The sequence below is a fragment of the Triticum dicoccoides genome, chromosome 4A (assembly GCF_002162155.2).
Source record: "Triticum dicoccoides isolate Atlit2015 ecotype Zavitan chromosome 4A, WEW_v2.0, whole genome shotgun sequence".
In the NCBI taxonomy this organism is placed as follows: Eukaryota; Viridiplantae; Streptophyta; class Magnoliopsida; order Poales; family Poaceae; genus Triticum; species Triticum dicoccoides.
Window position 1 is genome coordinate 692,051,047 of NC_041386.1, and position 9,453 is coordinate 692,060,499.

Here is a 9,453-nt window from a genome sequence, read left to right on the forward strand (position 1 = left end):
TTAAAAGGAGGCCTTAATATCCCTTAGTTTCCAATAGGACCCCGCTACCAAGGGAGGGTAGGACAAAAGATGTCATGCAAGTTCTTTTCCATAAGCACGCATGACTATATACGGAATACATGCCTACATTACATTGATGAATTGGAGCTAGTTCTGTGTCACCTTATGTTATGACTGATACATGATGAACCGCATCCGGCATAATTATCCATCACTGATCCGGTGCCTACGAGTTTTCCATATACTGGTTTACGCTTATTTACTTTCCTGCTGCTACTGTTACAATCACTACAAAATACCAAAAACATTACTTTTGTTGTCTTTACTTTTGTTGCCGCTACCACCACTATCATATTACTTTGCTACTAAACACTTTGCTGCAGATACGAAGTTTCTAGGTGTGCTTGAATTGACAACTCAGCTGCTAATACTTGAGACTATTCTTTGGCTCCCCTTGTGTCGAATCAATAAATTTGGGTTGAATACTCTACCCTTGAAAGCTGTTGCGATCCCCTATACTTGTCGGTTATCAAGACTAATTTCTGGCGCCGTTGCTAGGGAGCATATCTCTATTCTTTGAGTCACTTGGGATTTATATCTGCTAGACACTATGAAGAACTTGAAAGACGCTAAGACAACAATTTATCCCTCAACTACGAGGGGAGGTAAGGAACTTCCATCTAGCTCTGCACTTGATTCACCTTCTATTATGAGTAAGCTAGCGACACCTAAACCTGCTTCTGCTATTCGTTCCGATATGTCGCATGTTATTGATGATGCCACTTCTGCTATGCATGATACTTATGATGAAACTTCTTCTATGCCTGATACTACTGTACCCCTTGGTGAATTTCTTGATGAAGAAATTGCTAGGGCTAGAGAAAAAGAAATTATTGAATCTGAATACGATGATGATAGTGATGATGAAAATATGCCTGTTATTCCTGAGGGTTATGTTTTTGATAAAGAATCTTCTTTAGCTATTTTAGCTTGCAGGGATAGATATGAGCTTAAGAGGTTATTAGTTAAATGGAACAAAGAATCACTTAGAGATAAAATGAAACCCGACCCTGCTTTTGCTACTTCACCAATATGTGTTCCTGATAAGGATTATGAATTCTCTGTTGATCCTGATATAATTACTTTGGTTGAATCTGATCCGTTTTATGGCTATGAATCTGAAACTGTTGTGGCACATCTTACCAAGTTAAATGATATAGCCGCCCTGTTTACTAATGATGAGAGATCGCGTTACTTTGATATACTGAAAATATTTCCGTTCTCATTAAAGGGTGATGCTAAGATATGGTTTAATTCTCTTGATCCTGGTTGTGTGCGTAGTCCCCAGGATATGATTTATTACTTCTCTGCTAAATATTTCCCTGATCATAAGAAACAAGATGCTTTGAGGGAAATATACAACTTCGTGCAAATTAAAGAAGAGAGTCTCCCACAAGCTTGGGGGAGGCTTCTCAAGTTACTTAATGCTTTGCCTGATCATCCTCTTAAGAAACCTGAAATACGTGATATCTTTTATAATGGACTAACCGATGCTTTCAGAGATTACCTGGATAGTTGTGTTGGTTCTCTTTTCAAGGAAAGAACAGCGGATGAAGCTAAAATTCTATTGAATAATATGTTGACAAATGAAAATAATTGGGCACCTCCTGAGCCAGCTCCTTCTCCAATTACTGAGCCTATTCTTAAACCAACTCTGAAGAAGAGAGGTGTTCTATTTCTCAGTCCCGAAGATATGAAAGAGGCAAAGAAATCTATGAAAGAAAAAGGTATTAAAGCTGAAGATGTTAAGAATTTACCTCCTATTGAAGAAATGCATGGTCTTAATATACCGCCTGTTGAAGAAACATATGATCTCAATTCTTTATTTACTGAAGAACCTCCTGATCCCGATATCCCGACACAGGTAATAAAGGTAAATTCTCTCTATAGATATGATAAAGCCGAAGTCCCTCCTACTAAAATTGCTAGTCAGTGCTTGGATGAGTTTGATAACTTTATGTTTAAGCAAGATGATTTCCATGCTTATTTTGGTAGACAATTAAAAGAAAATGCTTATATGATTAGATGCTTGGGTGATTATATGGCTAATATTAAAGGTGAAATTAAACTTGTTAGCAAACATGCTTCTATGGTTACCACTCAAGTAGAACAAGTACTTAAGGCTCAAAAAGAAATGCTTGATGAAATGAATAGTAAGAAAAATGATTATGCTATTAGAGTGGCTACTAGAACTGGTAGAATGACTCAGGAACCTTTGTATCCTGAAGGCCATCCTAAGAGAATCGAGCAAGATTCTCAAAGAAACGATATTGATGTTCCTAGTTCTTCTAAAAAGAAGAAGAAGAAAATTGATAGAACTGTGCAAACTTCTAGTGAACCTATTGCTGAACCACCTGATAATCCAAATGATATCTCTATGTCTGATGCTGAAACACAATCTGGTAATGAACATGAACCTAATGAAAATATTAATGATGATGTTCATGATGATGCTCAACCTAGTAATGATAATGATGTAGAAATTGAACCTGCTATTGATCTTGATAACCCACAATCAAAGAATCAATGTTATGATAAAAGAGACTTTGTTGCTAGGAAACATTGTAAAGAAATGGAGCCTTGGTTCAGAAACCCATGCCTTTTCGTCTGAAAGCATCCAAGAAAAAGGATGATGAGGATTTTGAGCGCTTTGCTGAAATGATTAGGCCTATATTTTTGCGTATGCGATTAACTGATGTGCTCAAAACAAATCCTTATGCTAAATATATGAAGGATATCATTACTAATAAAAGAAAGATACCGGAAGCTAAAATTTCCACCATGCTTGCTAATTGTACTTTTAAGGGTGGAATACCAAAGAAACTTGGAGACCCTGGAGTACCTACTATACCTTGCTCCATTAAAAGAAATTATATTAAAACTGCTTTATGTGATCTTGGAGCCGGTGTTATTGTTATGCCTCTCTCTTTATATCGTAGACTTGACTTGAATAAGCTGACACCTACCGAAATATCTTTGCAAATGGCTCATAAATCAACTACTATACCTATCGGTATTTGTGAGGATGTGCCTATTGTGGTTGCAAACGTGACTATTTTAACGGACTTTGTTATACTTGATATTCTCGAGGATGATAGTATGTCTATTATTCTTGGAAGACCTTTTCTTAATACTGTAGGGGCTGTTATTGATTACAACAAAGGCAATGTCACTTTTCATGTTAATGGTAATGAGCATACGGTACACTTTCCGAGGAAACAACCTCAAGTTCATAGTATCAACTCCATTGGAAAAATTCCATCGATTATAATTGGAGGTTTTGAATTTCCTCTTCCTACTATCAAAAAGAAATATGATATACTTATTGTAGGGGATGTGCATATCCCCGTTGAGGTAACATAGTGTTATTCGAAATTTCTCCGGTTTCATGATTATCGGAATGAGTTTGTTAACAAGACTTGATCAACCTTGTTAGTGGATTCTTTTTTATGGCATGAGATGGATGAAACTAGAAGCACCACCTTCTGTACCTTCTCTTTATTTTCTCTTAATTAGTAGAAATAAAGTAAAAATAGTATTTTTTTTGTCTGTTTCCTGACTTATCCGTGTAATATGAAAATATCCCGAAAATAAAAGTCCTCAGAATGCCATGCCAATTTAATATGATTTTTTCGGGAATATTTGAGGATTTACTGTGCAAAAATTACCGCGGGAGGAGCTGCCACCTGGCCACGAGGGTGGTGGCCGCCCCCCCTATAGGGCGCGCCCCCCTGCCTCGTGGGCCAACGGTGGCCCTCCCCCACTTATCCCAGCACCCATCTTCTTCCTCTGTCTCACACAAACCCAAAAAACCAACTCAAGCACGAGTTCCAGCCACTTTTGCTGTGATTTTTGATCTCCTTGCTCAAAGCACCTCTCACAAAACTGCTTGGGGAGATTGTTCCTTGGTATGTGACTCCTCCATTGGTCCAATTAGTTTTTGTTCTAGTTCTTTATTCTTTGCAAATTTGTGCTGCATAGGTGACCATGTTCTTGAGCTTGCATGTCAAATTTATATGGTTCCAAGTAGTTCTAATGCTTGATATAGGCTCTAGGCACTTGTAGGAGTAGTTGCTATCAGTTTTATTGAAGTTGGTTCACTTTTGTTTGAAGTTACTAAAAATTTCAAATTATTTCAGAAAAATAATGAGGAGACTCTTGAGGGGTTCATCGAGCCGAAGCTCGAAGGATAAACAAAATGAAGAAGCTCAGAGGCCCAAATATAATTTGCCTCGTACCGCGGAGATCCGGCCGTGTGAATGGCCTTCTGATAATTTCTTGAGAGAGGCCGGGATTTATGAGGATTTCTATTCATTGATTAAGAATGCTGGCCTCACCGACTTCGTCCGCGACCAACGTCCACAGTATCTCTTACTCACAAATACTTCTATGCAAAACTCCTACTTTTTCCCTAAAGAGTCACCTCCTTCAGTAGAGTTTTATTTATATGACGTTGTGAAGAAAATGCCGTTGTGTGAATTTTGCGCAGTCTGCAACATACCTCCTGATGGTATCTTAGAGGAACCACCTCGTAAAGATTGGAACCATTTATTAACCTTATCTCTATGGGAGAAACCAGGAAGGTTTCTGATGCAAGAATCACTAGCATACATTTTCCTGTGTTACGCTATTTTGCTTTATTTGCTAGTCGATGATTGATTGGTCGTGGGAACTGTGGGAACCTTAGTGTTCCTGATATTATTATTCTGTTCCATGGTTTATACCGCGACAACACTGTCAGTATGGGCGGAATTATTGCTAGGCGGTTGAGTCTGAACCGTACTAAAGGCCCCATCTTTGGAGGCATTTATGCTTCTTGCCTTGCTGCACACTTTAATATAGCGATTAGGCATTATGAGAAAGAAGAAAAATTGCTGCCTGATGCTTATCTAGACTATAAGAGCATGATAGCTCATGATTTTCTTGTTAAGGACAGGAATGGAGAGCTCAAATATAAGTTATATTTTGATAAACATTATCCTGAAACTATCACGTTGCCTGCTCCTTCTTTGTTTAATTTTGTAGGACCTTACCTCGTTACGTGGGCTGCCGTCCAAGCTTACAAGAATCCCGCACCAGCCCCGGAACAGGAACCACAAGATGAGCCTCCACAACAATTTGTTTATTCTTGGGATCCAGAGACGACTGTCAGCCAGTGGCAGTCAGAGTCTTCTTCTTCATCACAGTATGATCCCAACTATTCTTCGTCGCAGTACAACCCCAGTTACACCTATGGGTATCCGCCATGCTATCCCTGGCAATAGACCAACTTAGGCCAAAAGCCCAAGCTTGGGGGAGTACGTATTTCTCACCGACATTACATTTATGTTCACACACACTCGTTGCTAGATGTCGGTGCTCATACTCTTTCACTGTAATATCCATGCTAGTTTATTTTCTTTTTCCTGCTTTATTATTGTGTGTTTGTTAAAACTTAAGAAAAACCAAAAAAATTAGTTGTAGCTTTTAATTAATTTACTTTCCATGCTTGTAGTAATAATTAAAAAATAAAACCCAAAAATATTTCCCGTTCTTCTTTTGCTTGTTGGGAGCTTTCCCGTGTAAATAGTTTTATTTCTTTTCTTTTCTTTGGGGGTCAGTAGGAGAAGACCATAATTAAATTGTTGAAGTGGCTATTATATGCATTATTGTTGATTTAACCAAGCCCATATTGCCTTGTCTTCTCCTGTTTATTGAATGCTCATAGATTCCAGCTTAGTCCAATGCACGTACACTCTTATTATTATTCACACCGTTCGGCCGTGCAAGTGAAAGGCAATTCTGATGATATATAATGGACTGACTGAGATGAGAAAAGCTGGTATGAACTCAACCTCTTTTGTTTTTGTAAATATGATGAGTCCCTCGTTCTTGATTCAGCTTATTATGAAGAAACATGTTTGCAATGACAATTAGAGATCATAGTTGCTTGTGCCATGCTTGATTAGCTATGAGTTATAATGATTTACCTTGTGTGCCAACATTCTATTGAGATGATTATGATGTGGTATGGTGGGGTGGTATCCTCCTTTGAATGATTTAAGTGACTTGACTTGGCACATGTTTACACATGTAGTTGAAACAAAATCAAGATAGCCTTCACGATATTTATGTTCATGGTGGATTATATCCTACTCATGCTTGCATCCAATGTTTATTAATTTTAATGCATGTACATGGCTATTGTTGCTCTCTAGTTGGTCGCTTCCCAGTCATTTGCTAGCCTTCACCTGTACTAAGCGGGAATACTGCTTGTGCATCCGATCCCTTAAACCCCAAAGTTGTTCCAGATGAGTCCACCATACCTTCCTATATGCGGTATCTACCTGCCGTTCCAAGTAAATTTGTATGTGCCAAACTCTAAACCTTCAAATAAACATTCTATTTTGTATGCTCGAATAGCTCATGTATCAACCAAGGCTGTCCTTATCTCACGAGAAAATGGCTGGTCACCGGGATGCCCAGTCCCATGCTTTATGCAAACCAAATCAAAATTAATTGCAAATAAAACTCCCCCTGGGACCTGATGTATGTTGGAGACACTTGTCGTTTCGAGCAAGTCATGGATTGATGCTTGTTGATGGAGGGGGAGTATAAACTTTACCATTCTGTTTGGGAACCGCCTATAATGTGTTTAGCATGAAAGATATCGCCATCTCTTAGTTGCTACGTTGACAATGAAAGTATACTGCTCAAAATACAATTTATCTCTATTGCAAAACCGAGCTCTGGCACCTCTACAAATCCCTGCTTCCCTCTGCGAAGGGCCTATTCATTTACTTTTATGTTGAGTCACCACCCTCTTATTTAATAAGCACTAGCTGGAGAGCACAACTGTCATTTGCATTCATCGCTATTAATTTATATTGGGTATGACTATGATTGGATCTCTTTTACCATGAATTACAATGTCTAGTTAGTCCTTGATCTTTAAAGGTGCTCTGCATTTATGTTTTGCGGTCTCAGAAAGGGCTAGCGAGATACCATCGTGTTATATCATATTATGATTGTTTTGAGAAAGTGTTGTCATCCGAGATTTATTATTATGACTTTCTATTGATATGAGTAATTATGAGACCTGAAAATTATTGCAAATGTGGTTAGTTATGATCTATGATGAAAACTTGAATGCTAGCTTGACATAGTTACAACAACAAGAGCAAACAGAGTTTGTAGAAGTTTTTCTTTCTTTCTTTCAGTTTGTCAACTGAATTTCTCGAGGACAAGCAAGGGTTTAAGCTTGGGGGAGTTGATATGTATCCGTTGTATCTACTGTTCCAAACACTTTTGCCCTTGTTTTGGACTCTAACTTGTATGATTTGAATGGAACTAACCCGGACTGACACTGTTTTCAGCAGAATTGCCATGGTGTTGTTTTATGTGCAGAAAATAAATATTCTCGGAATGACCTGAAACTCCACGGAACATCTTAGAAAAAATAATAAAAAATCATCGCCAAAGATGAAGACCAGGGGGACCACACCCTGTCCACGAGGGTGGGGGGCGCGCCCCCCTCTAGGGCGTGCCCCCTACCTCGTGGGCCCACTCGATGCCCTCCGACGCCAACTCCAACTCTATATATTTGCTTTCGGAGAGAAAAAAATCAGAGAGAAGAAATCATCGCGTTTTACGATATGGAGCCGCCGCCAAGCCCTAAAACCTCTCGGGAGGGCTGATCTGGAGTCCGTTTGGGGCTCCGGAGAGGGGGATTCGTCCCCGTCGTCATCATCAACCATCCTCCATCACCAATTTCATGATGCTCACCGCCATTCATGAGTAATTCCATCGTAGGCTTGCTGGACGGTGATGGGTTGCATGAGATTTATCATGTAATCGAGTTAGTTTTGTTAGGGTTTGATCCCTAGTATCCACTATGTTCCGAGATTTATGTTGCTATGACTTTGCTATGCTTAGTGCTTGTCACTAGGGCCCGAGTGCCATGATTTCAGATCTAAACCTATTATGTTTTCATCAATATATGTGAGTTCTTGATCCTATCTTGCAAGTCTATAGTCACCTACTATGTGTTGATGAGGACATCAATACAATTGTTACACCCACAGCCCCTGCTGCTATACATACTGGACCAATTACTAGAGCTCGTGCACGCCAACTAAATTACCAGGTACTTTCGTTTCTTGGTAATGATTCTAATGTTCATGAGAATATGATGCTGCCTAAATTGGATACATTTGTTTTGCTTACAAATGAAGGGCCTAGCTTGGAGAAGGATGAACATTGGAGCAAGAACAAGCATGGAGATGATGGCATGCGCAAGGGAAACAAGAACGGAGTTACAAGTGATGATTTCAGGACTTTGAAGCCACCATAATGGGTGCATGAAGCCTTGGACGAAATATACAAGATGCCACTTCATAAATTTCGTCCCGAGGCTATTTTAGGTGCTGCGTCACCTTATTATTGGGCCAGGCCCATGTAATTTCGAAATACATAAGTATAGGCTATTTTTAGAGTCCGTATGTGTGGGGAAACAAGAGATAGGGTTGATTTCGGACCCCTCCACCAAGGGCCACGAAATTCCCCCCCCTCTTCCTCCATATATACAGCCCTTAGGGCATCGTTTAGACTTTGGGTTTTGTTTAGATTAAAAGATCGCCATAGTTGCAACTTCGCGTACTTCGTTTGTGTTCAACGACCAGACAAAGGCGTCACAGAACCCCACCTTGATCAATAAAGCTTTCATCTTATATTCGCAATATCCAGATTGCAATCTTAGTTTCTTGCTTGTTCTTCGTTTGCTCGCAGGAAACAGACCCTCGTGGTCAGGTTGATCGTGCTCCGGCGTGTTCAATAACCTCTCGGAGTTGGTTTAGCGATTGCTAAGGCGCGACGTCCTCGCACGTTCGTAGTCGGATCGTCAAAGTCGACTTCCACCAAAGCGATATCCATCATCTCATCGAAAGACGGGACACCTTTGGCTCTATCAACTGGTATCAGATTTCCAGGTTGCTCGGTGAGATTTTACAGTTTTTCGTAGTTTAGATCGAGTCTGTTCTTCATACCTACAGTCCACGAAAAAGCCACACAAAAAAAAATTAGGGTTAGTTCATCATATCCGAACCAATCTGAGCCTTTGCATAATCTTTTTAGGGTTTTGCTTTGTTGAATTTGCGGTTGCATCGTCGGTCTAGTTGCTGGTCTTAGAGTCTAGTCTTTTAGAGTTTCGAGTTCTGGTCATAAGTTGTCACGCCGCCGCCGCACCATCATCATCGCCCCTGCCATCTACCACCACCGCTCCGAATCCGTATCCATATACCACCACCAATCCGTGTCCATATACCACCACCGATCCATATCCATATACTACCACCGCTACCACCACCGCTGCCATATACCACCACCATATATCCACCACCAATCCGATTTCCTTGC